The following is a 21,985-nucleotide window of genomic DNA, read 5'->3' on the forward strand; positions in this document are numbered from 1 at the left end:
CAGCAACATGGACGGACCTAGAGGTTACCATACCGAGTTAAGGAAGTTACAAAGAAAAAGGCAAACACCTTTTGATATCCCTTAAATTTGGAATCTAAAGACACAAATGAGCTAATCTACAAAACAGAAAACAACTCAGAACAAACAGGCAGTTGCCAAGGAGGACCAAGATGAGGAGGTGAGCAACTGGCACTTTGGGATTAACAGATGTCAACAATTATATATGGAGAATGCAGGAACACCAAGATTCCCAAGATTCACAGAAAACTATATTAAATATTCTGTGATAAAGTATGATGAAGAATATATAAAAGGCTCTCTCTACATAGAAATCCCAATTACTGTCCAGAAAAACACAAATAAACACAAAAGTGTAAATATTCATAATGCAATAAACAAAAAAGAACCATGTGTACTTCTGGCACACACACCCAGAAAAAATATATATAAGTAATGAAGATATAACACAACCTCCACTGAAGGAAAAATAAACTCAAAAAGGCTTAAGATATAATATTAGTTATGATATCCTAAAACCACAAAATGAACCATAAGTAAAATATTCTCTGATGAAAATTCTGGCAAAAGTTTCTTAGATATGACTCCCAAAGGAAAAAAAAATCAATCAAATAAAACCAATTATATAACCATTTTAACTGGAAAGGAAACCATTACCAAAACTAAAAGACACTCTCATGAAAGGGAGAAAATATTTAAAAACACCATCATAAAGGAGAGCTTTATTTCCCAAAAACAAACAGGTCATACAACTAAATAATAAAAAAGCAGAATCGAGATCAAATGGACAATTCTCTAAATGGACATTCAGATACCCAATGGACATTGGAAAAGCATGCCAACATGGCTAATTATAAAAATGCAGATCCAAAATATAATAAGGTACCACATCACACAAGCCAGAATGGCATCATTAAATAGGCTTGAAACAATAAATGCTTGGGAGAGTGTGGGCAAAAGGAAACCCTCCTACACCATTGATGGAAATGAAAATTGCTGCAGACTCTATAGATAACATGATGTAGGATCAACAGGGTTACAAGGAGAATTACTATATGATCCATAAATTCCATTTCAGGGCATATATTCAGATTAAAGTATCATTCAAAGAGATACATACACCCCTATGGCCAAAGGAGCACTCTTCACAATAGCTGAGAGAAGGGAACAACCCAATGATCCATCACAACATGCATGGATCAAGAAGACGAGGCACATATATATACAACAGAGTACTACAGAGCCAGAGCAGAGAATGAAACTATGCCACTTGCAGCAACATGGACGGACCTAGAAATTACCATACTAACTCAATGAAGTTAGAAAGAAAAAGAAAAATGTGATTTGAAATCCTTTAAATTTGGAATCTAAAGACACAAATGAGCTAATCATTAAAAACAGAATACAACTCAAAGACATAGAGAACAGAAAGAAAGTTAACAGCAGAGACAGGCATGAGGAGGGAAGCGACTGACACTTTTGGATTAAAAGATCTAGACAATAATGTTGGGAATGCATAAACATCAAATCCTATACTATCCACAGAAAACTATACTAAATATTCTGTGATAAGCTAAAATTAAGGGGAATATATAAATGAGACTACATATATATATAAATTCAAATCACTGTCCAGAGTAACAGAAGATCACACATTTTAAATAATAACAAGGCAAGATAAATATTAAAGAAGCTATGCTGGTTTTGCCCCATCCAAAAAAAAACCACATACAAACCAATGAAATGACAAGGAAAACAAAAGTAAATCAACACACTGTTTCTCAAATAATTAGAAGACAGAGGCGAGTATATTCACAGAGGAAAGACAGTGACTTCTGCAAGAGGTCTTTAAAATGAAGAAGGACAGACAAGTAGAAGTAATAAAGACATATCACATCAACCACTGAAGGACAAATAAACTCAAAAGACTTAAAGATATAAATATTAGTTACGACATCCTAAAACCACAAAGGAGCCATAGGTAAAATAGTCTCTGAAATAAATTCTGGCAAAAATTTCTTCAATATGACTTGCAATTTTAAAAAAATGAATGAGACATAATGAACCCTATAACCATTTAAGGGCTTTCCTGGTGGCTCAGTTGGTAAAGAATCTGCCTGCAGTGCAGGAGACCTGGTTTGATCCCTGGGTTGGGAAGATTCCCTGGAGAAAGGAACAGCTACCCACTCCAGTTTTCTGGCCTAGAGAGTTCCATGGACTATACAGTCCATGGGGTCGCAAAAAGTCAGACATGACTAAGCAACCTTCACTACTATAACCGTTTAAACAGGAAAAGAAACAATTAGCAAAACTAAAAGACAACCATATGAAAGGAAGTGATATTTGAAAATGCTGTGACCAACGAGGGTTTAATTTCTCAAAATGCCAGGAGCTCATAGAACTCAATAAGTAAAAATGGAATAAAAAGACAGACTGGATATCAAAGGGAAAGGTCTCCAAAATAGACATCCAGATACCCAAAGGACATAAGAAAAACATGTCAACAGGGCTGATTACTATAGAAATGCTAATGAAAAATATAATGAGGTACCACATCACACAGGCCTGAATGGCATCATGAAATAGCCTTGAGACAACAAATGCTCAGTAGGGTATGGAGAAAGGGAAACCCTCCTACACTGTTCGTGGGAATGAAGATTGGTGTAGGCTCCATGGATAACATGATTTAGGATCCACAGACATACAAACAGAATTACTATAGGATCCAAATCAAGCCTTGGTAAATTTTAAAAAACTGAAATAATTTCAAGCATCTTTTCTGCTCACAGCATTATAAGATTAAATATCAACTATAGGGGAAAAAACTATTAAAAAATTCAAACACATGGAAGCTAAACAACATGCTTCTGAATAACCAACAGATCATTGGACAAATCAAAAGAAAATCAAAATATGCCTAGAAACAAATGACAATGAAAACACAACAACTCAAAACCTATGGGATGCTGTAAAAGCAACGCTAAGAGGGAAGCTCGTAGCAATACAAGACTACTGCAAGAAACAAGAGAGACAGCAAATGAACAATCTAATCTGACACCTAAAGCAACTATAAAAAGAACAAAAATCCCCAAAGTTAGTAGAAGGAAAGAAATCACCAAAATCAGAGCAGAGATAAATAAAAAAGAAATGAAGGTGATTACAGCAAATATAGAGCTTCTCATTTTCAGCTACAAAGAATATATTGAATCTGATTTCAGTATTGACCGTCTGCTGAAGTCCATGTGTAGAGTTGTCTCTTGTATTATTGGAAGAGTGTGTTTGCTATGACTGGTGCATTCTCTTGAAAGTACTGTTAGCAGTTGCCCTGCTTCACTTTGTACCCCAAGGCCAAACTTCCCTCTTACTCCAGGTATCTCTTGACTTCCTACTTTTGCATTCCAGTCCCCTATGATGAAAAGGACATCTGCTTTTGCTGTTAGTTCTAGAAGATCTTGCAAAGATGGGCACAATAAAGGACAGAAATGGTATGGACCTAATAGAAGCAGAAGATATTAAGAAGAGATGGCAAGAATACACAGAAGGACTATATACCAAAAAAGACCTTAATGACCCAGATAATCACGATGCTGTGATCACTGACCTAGAGCCAGATATTCTGGAGTGTGAAGTCAAGGGGGCCTTAGGAAGCATCACTACAAACAGAGCTAGTGGAGGTGATGGAATTCCAGCCTATTTATTTCAAACCCTACAAGATGATGCTGTGAAAGTGCTGCACTGAATGTGCCAGCAAATTTGGAAAACTCAGCAGTGGCCACGGGACTGGAAAAGGTCAGTTTTCATTCCAATCCTAAAGGAGGGCAATGCCAAAGAATGTTCAAACTACTGCACAATGGCACTCATTTCACATGCAAGCAAAGTAGTGCTCAAAATTCTCCAAGCTAGGTTTCAACAGTATGTGAACTGAGAACTTTCATATGTACAAGCTAGATATAGAAAAAGCAGAGGAACCAAAGATCAAATTGCCAACATCTGCTGGTTCATAGAAAAAGCAAGAGAGTTCCAGAAAAACATCTATTTCTGTTTGCATGCAATCTCAAAAATGACAGAATGATCTCTGTTCTTTTCCAAGGCAAACCATTCAATATCACAGTAATTCAAGTCTTTACCCCAACCAGTAATGCTGAAGAAGCTGAAGCTGAAAGGTTCTATGAAGACCTACAAGACATTTCTAGAACCAACACCCAAAAAAGATGTCCTTTTCATTAGAGGGGACTGGAAGGCAAAAGTAGGAAGTCAAGAGATAACCTGGAGTAACAGGTAAGTTTGGTCTTGGAGTACAGAATGAAGCAGGCCAAAAGCTAACAGAGTTTTGCCAAGAGAACACACTGGTCATAGCAAACACCCTCTTCCAACAACACAACATGTCCTACACATGGACATCACTAGATGGTCAATGCTGAAATCAGACTGATTATATTCTTCGCAGCCAAAGATGGAGAAGCTCTGTACAGTCAGCAAAAACAAGGCCTGGAGCTGAGTGTGGCTCAGATCATAAACTCCTTATTGCCAAATTCAGATTTAAATTGAAGAAAGTAGGGAAAACTACTAGACCATTCAGGCAGGACTTAAATAAAAGACCCCAAATAGCCAAAGCAATCTTGAGAAAGAAGAATGGAACTGGAGGAATCAACCTTCCTGACTTCAGATTACACTACAAAGCTATAGTCATCAAGGCAGTATGCTACTGGCACATAAAAATATAGACCAATGGAACAACACAGAAAGCCCAGAGATAAATCTGTGCACCCATGGACACCTTATCTTTGACAAAGAGGCAAAAATATACAATGGAGAAAAGACAGTCTCTTCAACAAGTGGTGCTGGGAAAACTGGTCAACTCCATGTAAAAGAATGAAATTAGAACACTTCTAACAGCATACACAAAAATAAACTCAAAATGGATTAAAGACTTAAGATCAGAAACTATAAACTCTTAAGCAGAACACGCTGACATAAATCACAACAAGATCCTCTGTGACCCACCTCCTAGAGTAATGGAAATAAAAGCAAAAACAAACAAATGGGATCTAATTAAACTTAAAAGCTTTTTGCACAATGAAGGAAACAATAAGGTGAAAAGACAACCCTCAGAACAGGAGAACAGCAAACGAAACAACTGACAAAGAATTAATCTCCAACATATACAAGCAGCTCATGCAGCTCAATACCAGAAAAACAAACAACCTAATCAAAAAAGGGGCAGAAGACAGATATTTCTCCAAAGAAGACACAGATGGCTAATGAACACATGAAAAGGTGCTCAACATTGCTCATTATTAGAGAAATGCAAATAAAAACTATAATGAAGTATTATCTCACATTGGTCAGAATGACCATCATCAAAAAGTCTACAAACAATAAATGCAGGAGAGGGCATGGAGAAAAAGAAACTCTTACACTGTTGGTGGTAAATCAAATTGGTACAACCACTATGGTGAACAGTATGGAGATGCCTAAAAAAACTAGCAATAAAACTACCATACAACCCACCAATTCCACTACTGGGTATATATCCTGAGGAAACCAGAAATGAAAAAGACACATGTATCTCAATGTTCACTGAAGTACTATTTACAATAGCTAGGACATGGAAGTAACCTAAATGTACATCAACAGATGAATGAATAAGGGAGCTTTGATACATATACACAATAGAATATTACTCAGCTTTAGAAAGGAATGCATTTGAGTCAGTTCTAATGAGGTGGATGAACCTAAAGACTATCATATAGAGGGAAGTAAGTCAGAAAGCTATGACAAACCTAGACAGCATATTAAAAAGTAGAGACATTACTTTGCCAACACAGTCAAAACTATGGTTTTTCCAGTAGTCATGTAGGGATGTGAGAGTTGGACCATAAAGAAAACCAAGCATTGATACTTTGGAACTGTGATACTGGAGAGGATTCTTGAGAGTCCCTTGGACTTCATGGCAATCAAATCAGTCAATCCTAAAGGAAATCAGTCCTGAATATTCATTGGAAGGACTAATGTTGAAGCTGAAACTCCAATAACTTTGGCCACCTGATGCAAAGAACCGACTCATTGGAAAAGACTCTGATGCTGGGAAAGATTGAAGGCAGGAGGAGAAGGGGATTACAGAGGATAAGATGGTTGGATGGCATCACCAACTCAATGGACATGAGTTTGAGCAGGCTCTGGGAGTTGGTGATGGACAGGGAAGCCTGGTGTACTGCAGTCCGTGAAGTCACAAAGAGTCAGACATAATTGAGCGACTGAAGTCAGAAAGAGAAAGATAAATACTGACTAGTAACACATATATATGGAATCCAGAAAGACAGTACCAACAACTCTATGTGAGGACAGCAAAGAAGACATGGACACAAAGAACAGACTTTTGGAAACAGTGGGGGAAGGAGAGGGTGGGGTGATTTGAGAGAATAGCAGTGAAACACACACATTGCCATATGTAAAACAGACAGCCAGTGGGAGTTTGCTGTATGATGCAGGGAACCCAAAGCCAGTGCTCTGTGACAACCTAGATGGATGGGGAGGGCAGGGAGGTGGGGGGGATCAAGAGGGAGGGACACATGTATACGATGGCTGATTCATATTGATGTATGGCAAAAAATCATCACAATATTGTATAGTAATTATCTTCCCCTCCCCCCCAAAAAAAAGCCCAATTGCAAGGGCTTCCCTAGTGGTTCAGACAGTAGAGAGTCTGCCCGCAATGCAGGAGACCCAGGTTAGATCCCTGGGTCAGGAAGATCCCCTGGAGAAGGAAAGGACAAACCACTCCAATATTCTTGCCTGGAAAATCTGACGGAAGAGGATCCTGGCAGGCTACAGTCCATGGGGTCACAAAGAGCCTGACACAACGATGTGACTTCACTTACTTCACCACATCACACTGGTCAGAATGCCCATCATTAAAAAGGCTTGAAACAACAAAGGCTGGAGAGAGTGTGGAGAAGAGGAAACCCTCCTGCACTGTCTGTAGGAATGGAAAGTGGTGCAGCCTCTATGGATAATACTGTGCAGGTTCTACAAGAAAGTTCAAACAGTTACCATAGGCTCCATCAGTCCCACTCCTGGGCATACATCCAAACAAAACTATCATTCAAAGAGATACATGCATCTCTATCTTCACAGGAGCACTTTTCACAATAGTCAAGTCACTACATTCAACACCCTGTGATTTACTGTAATGAAAGAGAACATGAAAAGAATGTATTTATACGTATGTGTGTGTCACATATGTATGTAAATCTCAAATCACTGTACTTTCAGGAGAAATTAACACAACATTCCATAACAGCCATACTTCAAAAAACCAAAGTATGGTTGGTAATGGCACAAGAGGAGACATAGATGAATAAAACAAAGTAAGGAGCCCAGAAAGAAATCCACACACCGACGGTCAAGTAATCTTTGTTGAAGGAGTCAAGTATATACAATAGAGAAGACAGTCTCTTCACCAATTGGTTCTGGAAAGTTAAACAGCAACATGTATTAAATCAGTGAAATTAGAAAAATGTCTCCAACCACACACAAAAAGAAATTCAAAATGGCTTAAAGATTTAAATCTTTAAGACATGATACCTTAAAACTCCTAGAAGAAAACATAAGCAAGAGGTGCTCTGACATAAACTGTAGCAATATTTTTTTAGATCAACTTCGCAAAGCAAAAGAAATGAAAACAAACACATGGGATCTAATCAACCTTATAAGGTTTGAATAGCAAAAAAAAAAAAAAAAAAGTTTGTAAATGACCCAACCATCAAGGACTTAGTTTATAAAATACAGAAACAGATAACTCAATAAAAAAAAAAATCAACCCACTTAAAAAAAGGGGTAGGAGACCTAAATAGACATTTTCCAAAGAAGACACCCAGATGGCCTATTGACACGAAATAATCAGCTCAATGTCTCTTATCATTAGAGAAATGTAAATCAAAATTACAAACTGGTACTACCTCACACCGGTCAGAATGAAAAGTGAAAGTGAAAGTAGCTCAGTTGTGTCTGACTCTTATAGTCCATGGAATTCTCCAGGCCAGAATACTAGAGTGGGTAGCCTTTCCCTTCTCCAGATGATCATCCCGACCCAGGGATCAAAGCTAGGTCTCCCACACTGCAGGTGGATTCTTTACCAGCTGAGCCACCAGAGAAGCCCAAGAATACTGGAGGGGGTAGCCTATCCCTTCTTCATAGGATTGTCCTGACCCAGGAATCAAACCGGGGTCTCCTGCATTGCAGGCGGTTTCTTTACCAGCTGAGTTAATCTACAAATAACAAATGCTAGAAAGGGTATAGAGAAAATGAAACCCTCCTACACTGTTGGTGGGAATGTAAACTAGTACAGCCTCTATGGAAAATATGCATAGGTTCCACCAAAAAAAAAAAAATGGGGGGGCTTCCCTGGTGGCTTAGAGGGTAAAACGTCTGCCTGCAATGCGGGAGACCCGGGTGCAATCCCTGAGTCGGAAGATCCCCTGGAGAAGGAAATGGCAACCCACCCCAGTATTCTTGCCTGGAGAATCCCATGGACGGAGAAGCCTGGGAAGCTGCAGTCCATGGGGTCACAAAGAGTCGGACAGGACTGAGCGACTTCACTTTCACTTTCCACAAAAAAAAGTACAAATAGACTTACCATAGGACCCAGCAATCCCACTCCTGGACATGTATCCAGACAAAAGTACCCTTCAAAGAGATACATGCACCAGTATTCATGTATTCACCACTCTTCATGACAGCCAAGACAGGGGAACAACCTACGTGTCCTGTGACAGGTGACTGGATCAAGAATATGAGGTACACACACACAACAGAGTACTACTCATCTACAACAAAGAATGAAATTATGCCATTTATGGCAATATGGACAGACCCTGAGTTTACCAACCTAAGGGGAGGAATTAGAAAGAGACAGAGAAATAGCATATGCTGTCACTTATATATGGAATCTCAAATATGACATAAATAAATTCTATCTATTCTATATAGATACTCTATATATTCTATAGAGTAGAAAAGATACTCACACAGAGAGAACACACCTGTAGTTGCTGAGAGGGAGAGGGACTGAGGGAGGAATGGACTGGGAGTTTGGGATTAGCAGATGTAAACTATTATATAGAATATGGAAAAACAAGAAGGCCCTACTGTATAGTACATGGAAGTATAAACAAAGTCTTATGATAAATTAAAAGGAAAAAATATGGAAAAGAATCTTTATGAAATGAATCACTGTGCTGTACAATAGAACTTACCACAACTATATTACAATAAACATGTAAAAAAAGTGTTATTGGCTAAAAAACAATCATATAAATCAATACAATAGAAGAGAAGCCCAGAAATAAATCTACATACCAACAGTCAATTAATCTTTGATGAAGAATTAGAGTATATACAATGGAAAAAGGATGGTCCCTTTAGCAAACTGTGTTAGGAAAACAGGACAGCCACATGTGTATCAGTGAAGTTACAACACTCTCTTCAACTATACACAAAAAGAAATCTAAAATGGCTTAAAGATTTAAATATAAGACATGACATCATAAAACTCCTAGAAGAAAACATTAGGCAAAACATGTTGTGATATAAACTGTAGCAGCATTTTCTTAAATCAGTCTCCCAAAGCAAAAGAAAGGAAAGCAAAAATAAACGGGACCTAATCAACTTTAAAAGCTTCTGAATAGCAAAGGAAACCATCAACAACACAAAAAGACAGCCTTGGAATAGGAGAAAACGTTTGCAAATGATGCAAGAACTTAGTTTCTAAAATACACTAAAAGCGTAAACATTCAATTTTTTAAAAAGCCACTGAAAAAATGGGCAGGAGATCTAAATACACATTTCTCCAAAGACATCTAGACAGTCAACTGATACAGAAATAATCAGTTCAACATCACTGATCATTGTTGTTTTTCAGTCACTCAATCACATCCGACTCTTTCCATGGCCTGCAGCACACTAGGCTTCCCTGCCCTTCACCATCTCCCAGAGCCTGATCAAACTCATGTCCATTGAGTCGGTGATACCATCCAGCCATCTCCTCCTCTGTAATCCCCTTCTCCTCCTGCCTTCAATCTTTCCCAGCATCAGGGTCTTTTCCACTGAGTCAGTTCTTTGCATCAGGTGGCCAAAGTATTGGAGCTTCAGCATTAGTCCTTCCAATGAATATTCAAGACTGATTTCCTTTAGGATTGACTGGTTTGATCTCCTTGCAGTCCGAGGGACTCTCTCAAGAGTCTTCTCCAATACCACACTTCTAAAGCATCAGTTCTTTGTCACTCAGCCTTCTTTATGGTCCAGCTCTCACATCCATACATGACTACTGGAAAAACCACAGCTTTGACTATATGGAACTTTGTCAGCAAAGTAATGTCTCTGCTTTTTAATGCACTATCTAGGTTGGTCACGGCTTTTCTTCCAAGGAGCAAGCATGCAAATCAAAACTACATAGTGGTATAATATAACACCAGTGAAAATGGCCATCATTAAAAATCCAGAAATAACAAATGTTGCAGAGGGTATGGAGAAAAGATAACATTCCTACACTGTTGGTGGGAATGAAAACTGGTGCAGCCTCTATGGAGAACAGGATGCACATTTCCCAAAAACAAGTACAAATAGAGTTACATAGGATCCAGCAATCCCACTCCCGGGCATATATCCAAATAAAAGTATCATCAAAGAGATATATGCACTCCTACGTTCATAGCAGCACTCTTCACGATAGTCAAGACAGGGAAACAACCATCTGTCCTTTGACAGATCAAGAAGATGTAGTACACATACACAATGGAGTCCTACTTAGCCACAACAAAGAATGAAATAATGCCGTTTTCAGCAATATGGATGGATGGATTGTGACTTTACCAAACTGAAGGAAAACAGAAAGAGACAGAGAAATAGCGTATGATATCACTTACATGTAGAATCTCAAAGATGACACAAATGAACTCATCTGCACAACAGGAGGAGACTCACAAAGAGACAGAACAGACTTGTGGGTGCCAAGGGAAAGAGGGACTTGGGGGCAATGGATTGGGAGTTTGGGATTAGGAGATGCAAACCATTCTATATAGAAGGGATAAACAACAAGGTCCTACTAATAGCACAAGAAACTATATACAATATCCTGTGATAAATAGTAATAGAAAAGAATATGGAAAAGCATATATATGGAAAATGAAATCACTGTGCTATATAGCAAAAATGAACACAATATGGTAACAACTATATTTCAGTAAAGTAAATTAAAAAAAAAAAATCAAACTGTGGTATTGGCACCAAAAAAGACATAGAGATCAATGGAATTGAAAAAGGAGTCCAGAAATACATTGACAGTCAATCAATCTTCAATAAAGTAGGCATGTATACAGAGCAGAGAAAAGACAGTCACTTCAGCTATTAGTGTTGATAAAGCTGGACAGGAACATGTAATTCAATGAAGGTAGAACACTCCCTCCCATAATACATAAAAATAAACTCAAAATGACATAAAGGCTTAAATATAAAACATGACACCATAAAATTCCTAGAAGAGAACATAGCAAAACATTGTCTGAGATAAATTATAGCATATTTTCTTTGATCAGTCTCCCAAGGCAAAAGAAACAAAAGCAAAAATAAACAAATGGGATTGAATCAACCTATATGCTTTTGAAAATCAAAAGAAATGATCAGGACTTTCCTAATGGTCCAGTGGTTAAGATTCAGAGCTTCCACTGCAAGAGGTGCAGGTTTGATCCCTGGTCAGGGAACTAAGATGCCACATGCTGTGTGGCACAGCTAAAAAAACAAACAAACAAGGACACCATCAACAAAACAAAAGAACAACATACAGAATGGGAGAAAATATTTGCAAATGGTGTGACAGACAAGGGCATAATTTCCAGAATATAAAAACAGCTCATACAATTCAATATTAAAAAATCTAGTCAAAAAATGGGCAGAAGATTTAAAAGAAGGAAATAATGCCATTTGCAGCAACATGGATAGACCTAGAGATTGTCACACTGAGTGAAGAAAGACAGAGGAGGAGAAATGCGGTATGATATCTCTTATATATGTGGAATCTAAAAAGAAATGATACAAATGAACTTACTTACGAAACAGAAAGAGACAGATTTAGCGAAGGAACTTACAGTTGCCGGGGGAAGGATGGGGAAAGGGATAGTTAGGAAGTTTGGGATGGACATGTACACACTGCTATATTTAAAATGGACAGTCAACAAGGACCACTGTACAGCACATGGAAGTTGCTCAATGTTATTTGGCAGCCTGGATGGAAAGGGAGTTTGGGAGAATAGATACATGTATATGTATAGTTGAGTTCCTTTCCTGTTCACATGAAACTTATCACAACATTGTTAATCGGTTATAACCCAACACAAAATAAAAAGTTTAAAAATAAATAAAAACACATAACAGTTACCATTTAAAGAATTAAAACCAAAAAAGGAAGATGTGGCACATATATATATATAAGAATGTTACTCAGCCATGAGAAAAATGAAATAATGCTATTTGCAGCAACACTGATGGAACTAGAGATTATCATGGCAAGTGAAGTCAGACCAAGGAAGGTAAGCATTATATATTATTACTTATATATGGAATATAAAAAATAACACAAATAAACTTGTTTACAAATCTGAAACAGACTCACAGACATAAAAACAAAACTATGGTTACTCAGTGGGAAAGGGGAGGATAAAATAGGAGTTGGGATTAACAGATATGCACTCATATACAAAACATTAATAGATAAATGAGCAGTTACTGCATAGCACAGGGAGCTATATTCAATATCTTGTAATAACCTATAATGAAAGTGAATCTGAAAAAGATATATATATATACACACACACACACACACACACACATGCACACAGGTATGTATATATACATCTGAATTACTTTGCTGTATATTGGAAACTAACACTATATTGTAAACCAACTACACTTCAAAAAGTTGCTATGAGAGGAGAGGTCTAATATTGTCACCATAATTACAACAGCAACAAAGTGAAAACTGAACTAAACGTATAGTTTGCAGTGATGGAATATTCACCCAAATCTCATGTACATTCTGGAACTCTAGAAGAATTTTTCAAAGACAGAATATCTCATATTCATAGATTTTTCTCAAATTACAGCAGGAAAGTCTACAAGTAATACTTGGAAATGTAGAACTTCTATACATCTGCCTTCTAATTGGAAGCAAAGGCTGTTTTGTGGGTGGATCTAAGATATTTTTTGATCTCTGAGGAAACCAACCTGCTTGGGTCTGTCCTCTGCTGTAAAATGTTTACAACAATGAGATTAGTTAACGCATCCTTTTCCTGACATAACTACCATATATTTGCATATGTATGTATGTATACACACACCACACTTTCTTTATCTACTCATTTGTTGACCATGTCTTAGCTATTATGAAAAACATACAATGACCATGGGGTGCAAATATCTCAAGATAGTGATTTCATATCCTTCAGATATATATCCATAAGAGGAATTGCTAGATCATATGATAGTTCTTGGGCTTCCCAGGTGGTGCTAGTGGTAAAGAACCTGCCTGCCAATGCAGGAGACAGATTGGAAAAATTCCCCTGGGGGAGGGCATGGCAACCCACTCCAGTATTCTTGCCTGGAGAGTCCCATGGACAGAAGAGCCTGGTGGGCTACAGTCCATGGGGTCACAAAGAGTGGACATAACTGAAGTGAATTAGCAGGAGCAGCAACATGATAGTCCTTTTTTAAATTTTTTGAAGCCCTCTATACTCTTTTCCATAGTGATTGCACCATTTGCATTCCCACCAACAGTGCACACTGGAGTCATTTACACTTACATTTGTTTGCAGGAGTAAACCAAACTGTATAGATAAGTTTCTGTTTTCACTGTATCACCACTTAAAATAGCTAGCACTTATTAAATACCATGATGTTCCAAGCACTAGGCTGACCATTTCATAAGTATTGTTTCAGTTAATTCTTATGACGTCATAAAGTTGATACCACTGTTATATCTACTTTTCTTCAAATGAGGAAACTGAAGCCTGCAGAGAGTAAATAATTTTTCTAACTTAATACATATATGATGTAGCAGAGCCTGTACTTGAATGTGAGTCTTCCTGACATAAAAGTCTATGTTTTTAATCACCCCTGGAAAATATCTCCGAAAAATACTGTTAACAGAACAAACTACTCAAACATGCAATACTCATACTGCAGGCACCACCATAACCAAGGTCAATCGTGTCCAACTCTTTGCAACCCCTGGACTGTGGCCTGCCAGGCTCCTGTGTCTATGGAATTTTCCAGTCAAGAATGCTGGAGTGGGTTGCCATTTCCTACTCCAGGAGATCTTCCCAACCCAGGGATTGAACCTGTGTCTCTTGCATCTCCTGCATTGGCAGGCAGATTCTTTACCAACCGCACCACCTGGAAAGCCCCATGATGGGACTCTCCTTTAAACTGAGTATTAATTAGATAGATGAGCGAATTCAATAGGAAAAAGGGCCCAGTCCAAGTCTGTTGTTAGTTGTCACTCCACAGCACTTCATACAGAGATCTGTGCTGTTGACTAACTGAAGAAAAGACTGCATCTCACGTAAGTCATGATGCTCCCACCATCTGAGTAAGCCTTTACAGTAAAATCAGAAATACTTTATCTGCAGCAGAACCATCATTTCCATTGGTTTCTGTTTATGTTGGTTTCATAAAACTCAACTTACCTCAAACTTTATCTCCCCTGAGAATCTTTCCTGATGCTTCACTTTTGTTATTACTTAAATATCCCTTTTGAGTACCTCCAAGTGCCTATGCAAATCTCCATCTTAGCACTCATCACTCACTACAGTAACTGTCGTTTTCTGTGTGTCATCCTTCTAGGCTGTAACCTCTTGGGGTGCAGGTACCAGGCTTCATTCAATTTACTATCCCTAAATGCCTTTCACAATGCCTGAAATTTATCTGTGTGTAATAAACACCTGCCAATAAATTAAAAAACTCAGTGAATGCATGGCCTGTCTGAAATGAAAGAAATCAAGTTCAAGTTACTCTCAGAAGAAACTATAGCTGACTGATTTAAAAAAAGCCCATATACTAATTAAAAATTGTCATAAGCTAAACCAAAAGTCAGAGAAGTTATTTAAACTATCAGACTACCACTAGACCACGTGGCACGAACAGTTTTGTTGTTTTTGTTTTTGATAGTCTCTGTTCAGACGCCTGGCGGCGCTGCCGACAGGAAAACAAAAAAAAAAAGCGGGGGGAAGTAGAGCCCTGCACCTGCCACAGACTCCATTTCAGAAAAAACAAAATCTGAGAGGTGCTGGGGATCGACATGCCTTGGCAAACGTTGGCAGCAAGCTCAGATTTCAAACCTTTTTTCAAACACAAGGGGACTAGATATATGTTGATATATCCTCCTGAAAAACTTTCGAAGGCTTCTTTCATTAAAGACAATGCAGTCAAAGAGAGAGAGTGAGAGAGGACGCTGGAAACTGAGAGAAAAGCTGGCAGAAAAAGGCAAGTGGTGAGTTTTCCTTTTCTTCCTGGGTGTAGTGTAGGTGGCCCAGAAAAAGTAAAGCTGCTTTTTATAGTTCCTGGAGATTTGGAAGCGGAAAGGGGAGTGTCTGCATAGCTGTGGGTGGGCACACCCAAGCAAGGTGGTTTCCAAAGTGATAAAGGATTCCTGAGAAAAGAAAGGCTCTTCTCTGGGTGGATCTAAACCATTGAGATCAAAGAATATTTTAGATATACCCACAGAAGAAGCCTTTGTTTCTGAATAGGAAGTCAGACCTATAACTATACATTTCCAAGTATTACCTATAAACTGTTTTGTTTTCTGAGAAAAATCAACGAATCTGAGATGTTGCCACTTTGAAAAATTCTGATTAATCTTTCAGAATGTGCATGGAGATGTGCATGAGATTTGGGTGACTTTTCCATCACTGGAAACCACAAAGGGAGTTCATTTCATGATAATACACAATGCAGTAGTAGGGTAAGTAATTTGCCCATTCAGGAGGGAAAAAATCACTGGATGAAGTACAACCTAAGGTAAGTTTAACTCTCACAGAAAAGAACAGTAGGTATCAACACTAGTCTCAGACCTCCTAACGTCAAGATTGTGACAATCAATGACAATCTTGGCAATGCATGCTTTTCAGCAACCTGGTTATCAAAGACTGCAAAAAGTGTAAATCGCAGTTAATTAAGGAACAGTTCACCGAATTCTCCAATCTCTGGAATGTATTCACCAAACAATTTAAATACCACTCATGTACTTCCCTGGTGGTCCAATGGTTAAGAATTAGCCTCCAACTAAAAAAAAAAAAAAAAGAATATGTCTGCCAATGCAGGGGACATGGGTTTTATCCCTGGTCCAAGAAAATTCCACATGCCACAACTACTGAAGCCCTTGAGCCCTAGAGACTGCACTCCACAAAAAAAGATACCACCACAATGAAAAGCCCGAATATTGCAACTAAAGAGTAGCCCCCACTCGAGGCAACTAAAGAAAGCCCACACAGCAACTAAGACCCACTGCAGTCAAAAATAATAAATATTTAAAATATAAATAAATACCACTCATATCTGTGAATTATAAACATCCACTGCAAGAAAATTACCAGGCAATTTCATGGTTATGTGGCAAATGCTCAGGCAGTTTACAACAGAAATAGCTTCAGAAATACCTTCACATAAAAGATGGTGGATAACAACTGCATTTACTTTCACATAAAAGATGTTGGATGGACAACTGCATTGGATGACAATTATATAAAGCTGGTCATGTTGACACTTACCTGCTCATCCTAGATTATGTCCAGAAGCCGACTTCACCTCTTTAAGAATTATCTCAGAACTCTGGAATAAAAAGAAAATGCCTTGGTCCTTCCTTCCAAAATTTTCTTTCCATTGAATGTAAAAAAAAAAAAAAAAGAATTCCCATACTCTGCCAACCTAGTGCAGGACAGAGAGACAAGAGATATATCTCTTTAACATCACTTTATCTCCAATTAAATTAGGTTCCAGAGAAGGCAATGGCAACCCACTCCAGTACTCTTTCCTGGGAAATCCCATGGACGGAGGAGCCTGGTAGGCTGCAGTCCATGGGATTGCTAAGAGTCAGACACGACTGAGCGTCTTCACTTTCATGCACTGGAGCAGGAAACGGCAACCCACTCCAGTGTTCTTGCCTGGAGAATCCCAGGGACGGGGGAGCCTGGTGGGCTGCCGCCTATGGGGTCACACAGAGTTGGACATGACTGAAGCAACTTAGCAGCAGCAGCAGCAAATTAGGTCCTTTGAAGCTGAAAACAAGACAGCAGGTGGAGATAGCTATCGCCCTTGGCGTTCTTTATTTTTGGCTCTGGGTAAAAAGTAGAGAAAAACATCCCCTTTCCGAATAACATATAGTTGTTTTATTGCTCTAACTTCACTAGTGTCTTCTTTTGTTCTGAAGCATAAATAATTGTTTATTTATAGTCAACAAGCACGGACACCTTGCCTATTTTTATCTTTTTATTAACCTACAAGACAACTGATCTGGATACTTCAAAATATTCAATATCAATAAAATACAGTAGACCATTCCAGAATAAATAGATGCAACATCCAATACAATCATGAAACTTGGTTTAAAAAAAAACAAATTTTATATTATATTCCTTATATCAAGTGGCTAAAAAAATAAGTGCATTTGTAAAAGGAATTCAGTGAATATGAATTCTTATTTAGTTCAGTACAGTTCAGTCACTCACTCATGTCCGACTCTTTGTGACCACATGGACTGCAGCAGGCCAGGCCTCCCTGTCCATCAACAACTCCAGGAGTTAACTTAAATTCTTACTTAAGTTAAAGAAAATTGGGGAAGGATAACGAAAGGATAATTAACAAAAATTATTAGGGACTAGATTTTAAATAATTTGGAATTATTGTTTCAGTACATTAAGAGACACTACTTGAAAATATTCCATTTGAATGCCATCAGTCTCAAAATAAAGGACTGGGATTTCCTAAATATTGTGCAGAAAATAAAACACTCGGAAAGGACGCGGGGTGGCGCTGCAGCATTAGAAGTAGAAGAAAGCAAGCTATCAGCCTGTGCTTCTCTAGCGATGTTCTGCTTAAGAAGCAAGCACGAAGGGGAGGCTTTTTAAGGCAGCTGCTCGAGGAAATTAGGGCCCTAGACATCTCCATTTACCCCAGGATCTGAGTGATACTGGGAGACAGATCAGCGACAATGTGAATCTGAGCTGGGTCAAGTCATCTGGGAAACCAGAAAGCAATGAAGGCAGGAGAGAGAATGGAACGCTTTCTGAAACAAAGGCAAGTCTTGATATTCCTTGTTTTGCTGGGCATAACTCAGGCTGGTTCTGAGCCTAGGCATTAGCCACTGGCTGAGGAAATGGACAGTGGCTCCTTTGTGGCCAGTCTATTGAAAGACCTGTGACTGGGGGTAGATGATCTAGCTGCGCGGGCCCCAGGGTTGTTTCCGAATTCGGGGGGAAAAAAAGCGTTTCCATTTTGATAGGTAGACCGGGGATTTGTTAAATGAGAAACAGGACCGGGAGGAGCTGTGTGGCCTTACAGAACCCTGTGTACTACCTTTCCAGATATTACTGGACAATCCCTTGCAGTTTTTCCAGGCTGAGATATGGATTAGGGACATAAATGATCATTCCCCAGTTTTCCTAGACAAATAATGTTGAAAATTTCAGAAAGTATCACTCCAGGAACTACTTCCCAAATAGAGTGTGCCCTGGACTTAGATGTAGGAATCAACAGTTTCCAAGTTATACAGTCAGCCCCAATTCCCATTTCCATCTTAAATTACAAGACAGTTCCAAGGGCACAATATTACCACAGCCAGTGCTGGACAAAGCACTGGATCGAGAGGAACAGCCTGAGATCAGATTAACCCTCACAGCACTGGACGGCGGGATTCCACCCAGGTCTGATTAGACATCAGTGATAATGCCCCTGAGTTTGCAAAGCTGCACTATGAGGTGCAAGTCCTGGAACACCACCACATGGATTCCAGGCTGCCATCTTCTCTGCCAGAGATTTAGATATTGGAGCCAATGGAGAAATACCTCATGTATTTTCGCAAGCACCTGAAGATATTTGCAAGACATTTCAAATAAACGCAAAATCGGGAGAAATCCTTTTAATACGGGAAGTGGATTAATCTATACACACCTATTAAATATTCAGGCGACAGATGGTGGGGGCCTTTCTGGAAGTTGTGTGGTACTTGTTCAAGTGATGGATTTGAATGACAACCCTCCGGAACTGACCATATCAACTCTTTTCAATGCAATCCTAGAAAATTTGCTGGGAGACCATAATTGCTATATTCAGCGTTTCAGACACTGACTCGAGACAATGGAAGGATGGCTTGCTCCATCCAAGAGGATCTTCCTTTCATTCTTAAACCCTCTGTTAAAAACTTTTTTACTTTAATCACAAACACAGCCCTGGACCGAGAAGCAAGATCCGAATATAACATCACCATCACGGTCACTGACATGGGAACCCCCAGACTGAAAACCTAGTACAACATAACCGTGCTGGTGTCCGACATCAACGACAACGCCCCCGCCTTCACCCAGACCTCCTACACCCTGTGGGTCCGCGAGAACAGCAGCCCCGCCCTGCACATCGGCACCGTCAGCGCCACAGACACGGGCGCCAACGCCCAGGTCACCTACTCGCTGCTGCCGCCGCCAGACCCGCACCTGCCCCTCGCCTCCCTCGTGTCCATCAACCCCGACAACGGCCACCTCTTCTCCCTCACGTCCCTGGACTACGAGGCCCTGCGGGCCTTCGAGTTCCGCGTGGCCGCCGCCGACCGCGGCTCGCCCGCGCTCAGCAGCCAGGCGCTGGTGCGCGTGCTCGTGGAGGACGCCAACGACAACGCGCCCTTCGTGCTCTACCCGCTGCAGAACGCCTCGGCGCCCTGCACCGAGCTGGTGCCCAGGGCGGCCGAGCCCGGCTACCTGGTGACCAAGGTGGTGGCGGTGGACGGCGACGCGAGCCAGAACGCCTGGCTGTCGTACCAGCTGCTCAAGGCCACGGAGCCCGGGCTGTTCGGCGTGTGGGCGCACAACGGCGAGGTGCGCACGGCGCGGCTGCTGAGCGAGCGCGACGCGCCCAAGCAGCGGCTGGTGGTGCTGGTCAAGGACAACGGCGAGCCGCCGCTGTCGGCCAGCGTCACGCTGCACGTGCTGCTGGTGGACGGCTTCTCGCAGCCCTACCTGCCGCCCCCGGAAGCGGAAGCGGCGGCCGCGGCGCCGGCCGACCCGCTCACCGTCTACCTGGTGGTGGCCTTGGCGTCGGTGTCGTCGCTCTTCCTCTTCTCGGTGCTGGTGTTCGTGGTGGTCTCGGCGGGTCGCTGCCCGGTGCCCAAGGGCCACTTCCCAGGCCACCTGGTGGACGTCAGCGGCACGGGGACCCTGTCGCAGAGCTACCAGTACGAGGTGTGCTTGACGGGAGGCTCGGGGTTAAATGAGCTTAAATTCTTGAAACCGATTCTTGCTAGTAGTCTAATTCAAGACACTGGGCAGGAGTAGCGCAGACCTGCAATTGCAAGAATAGCCGTAGGTTTCATTAACATTAGAGTCAAAAAGTTTTTTGACTACGAATGCGTAGGGAAGGAGCAAATTGGCTAAGATGGCGGTGATCAGACCCTCACCCCACGGCCTCTGGTTCTCACCCAGCTTTTAAAAATACCTAGTTATATTACAGCTGAACTCATTTGTAGCACCGCGCAGGCGCAATGCCCTATATACGCACCACCTGAGTTACTGGGACAAGTCGAGTTGAGTCGTTGTAGTTGCTGCTGTGTAGGCTATTAAGAGAGTAAATCATGTCTGCCTTCAATGCACGGTGAATAAAGAATGTCTACGGTTCCTATGCCTCCTCGCAGCTTCTTCCACCTTCCCCACTCCGTTCACACCTTGCCTACCCTGGATTCAGTGAGCTACAGCGAGACAAGTGGCAGTATGCAGGATACAGCGAGACAGAATGCTTTCTTTTAAATCAAGGCTCTTCAAAAAATAAAAAAAAATTTTAAAAAATCAAGGCTCTTCAGTTGATACAATATTTTGTTTATATATTGATTTTGCTTTCTATTTAGTTAATCCTTGAAAGTTCTCCGTTTTTCATCTGCTCGCTATCTTTTCAATCTGATCTTAATGCCTCTTTTTCTAATTGGTGATTAAAAATAAATGCATTATGTTTTAACGGTGATTCCATGTAGGCTTATTTAAGGTAGTTATTTCAAATTCTATATCCAAAGCAGTGTAGAGTTCTGAACCACCAATCTTACAACTTACCCTGTTGAATAAGTCAGGTAATATTCCTTTATAATAGCCCTAAAGCATCTTTGTCTGTGGTTAATGAAATGTATAGATAAAAGTCTGTTTTCTTTAAAATGTATTATTTTAAACTGTATTGTCTTCCAGAGGCTTAGTAATCAAAACTTATAATTTTCTGTTTTGACAATTGCAATTAATATTTCAATATTACATATGCTTATATTGGGCAGAAATGAACAAAAATATAGGTTAATAAGGCAGATTACTTAATTTGCCTAAAGTGTTTGTTTATGATGCATGACAGAAAATTAAACCTAAGACATTTTGAACAACTGATTGTGCTTTCCCATTTGGTGTAAAAACAGTAAGGCATCTGGTGGAAAGACAATTTGTTTTATAACTTCTGAGGTGTAAATATTATCAACCTGAGGGCCATTTTAAAAAATTTATTTATTTTAATTGGAGGCTAATTACTTTACAATATTGTGGTGGTATTTTCCATACATTGACCTGAATCAGCCATGGGTGTACATGTGTCCCCCCATCCAGAACCCCCCTCCCAACCTCCCTCCCCATCCCATCCCATCCCTCTGGGTTGTCCCAGTGTAGCAGCTTTGAGTGCCCTGTTTCAT

At 40.0% G+C, this 21,985-nt stretch overlaps 1 pseudogene; it reads left to right on the top strand.

Moving 5' to 3' along the window:
- The first annotated feature begins 18,162 nt into the window (after positions 1-18,162).
- LOC122700251 lies at positions 18,163-21,398 on the top strand (annotated as a pseudogene).
- Positions 21,399-21,985: the final 587 nt, after the last annotated feature.

The sequence above is a fragment of the Cervus elaphus genome, chromosome 9 (genome assembly GCF_910594005.1).
Source record: "Cervus elaphus chromosome 9, mCerEla1.1, whole genome shotgun sequence".
NCBI classification, from domain to species: Eukaryota; Metazoa; Chordata; class Mammalia; order Artiodactyla; family Cervidae; genus Cervus; species Cervus elaphus.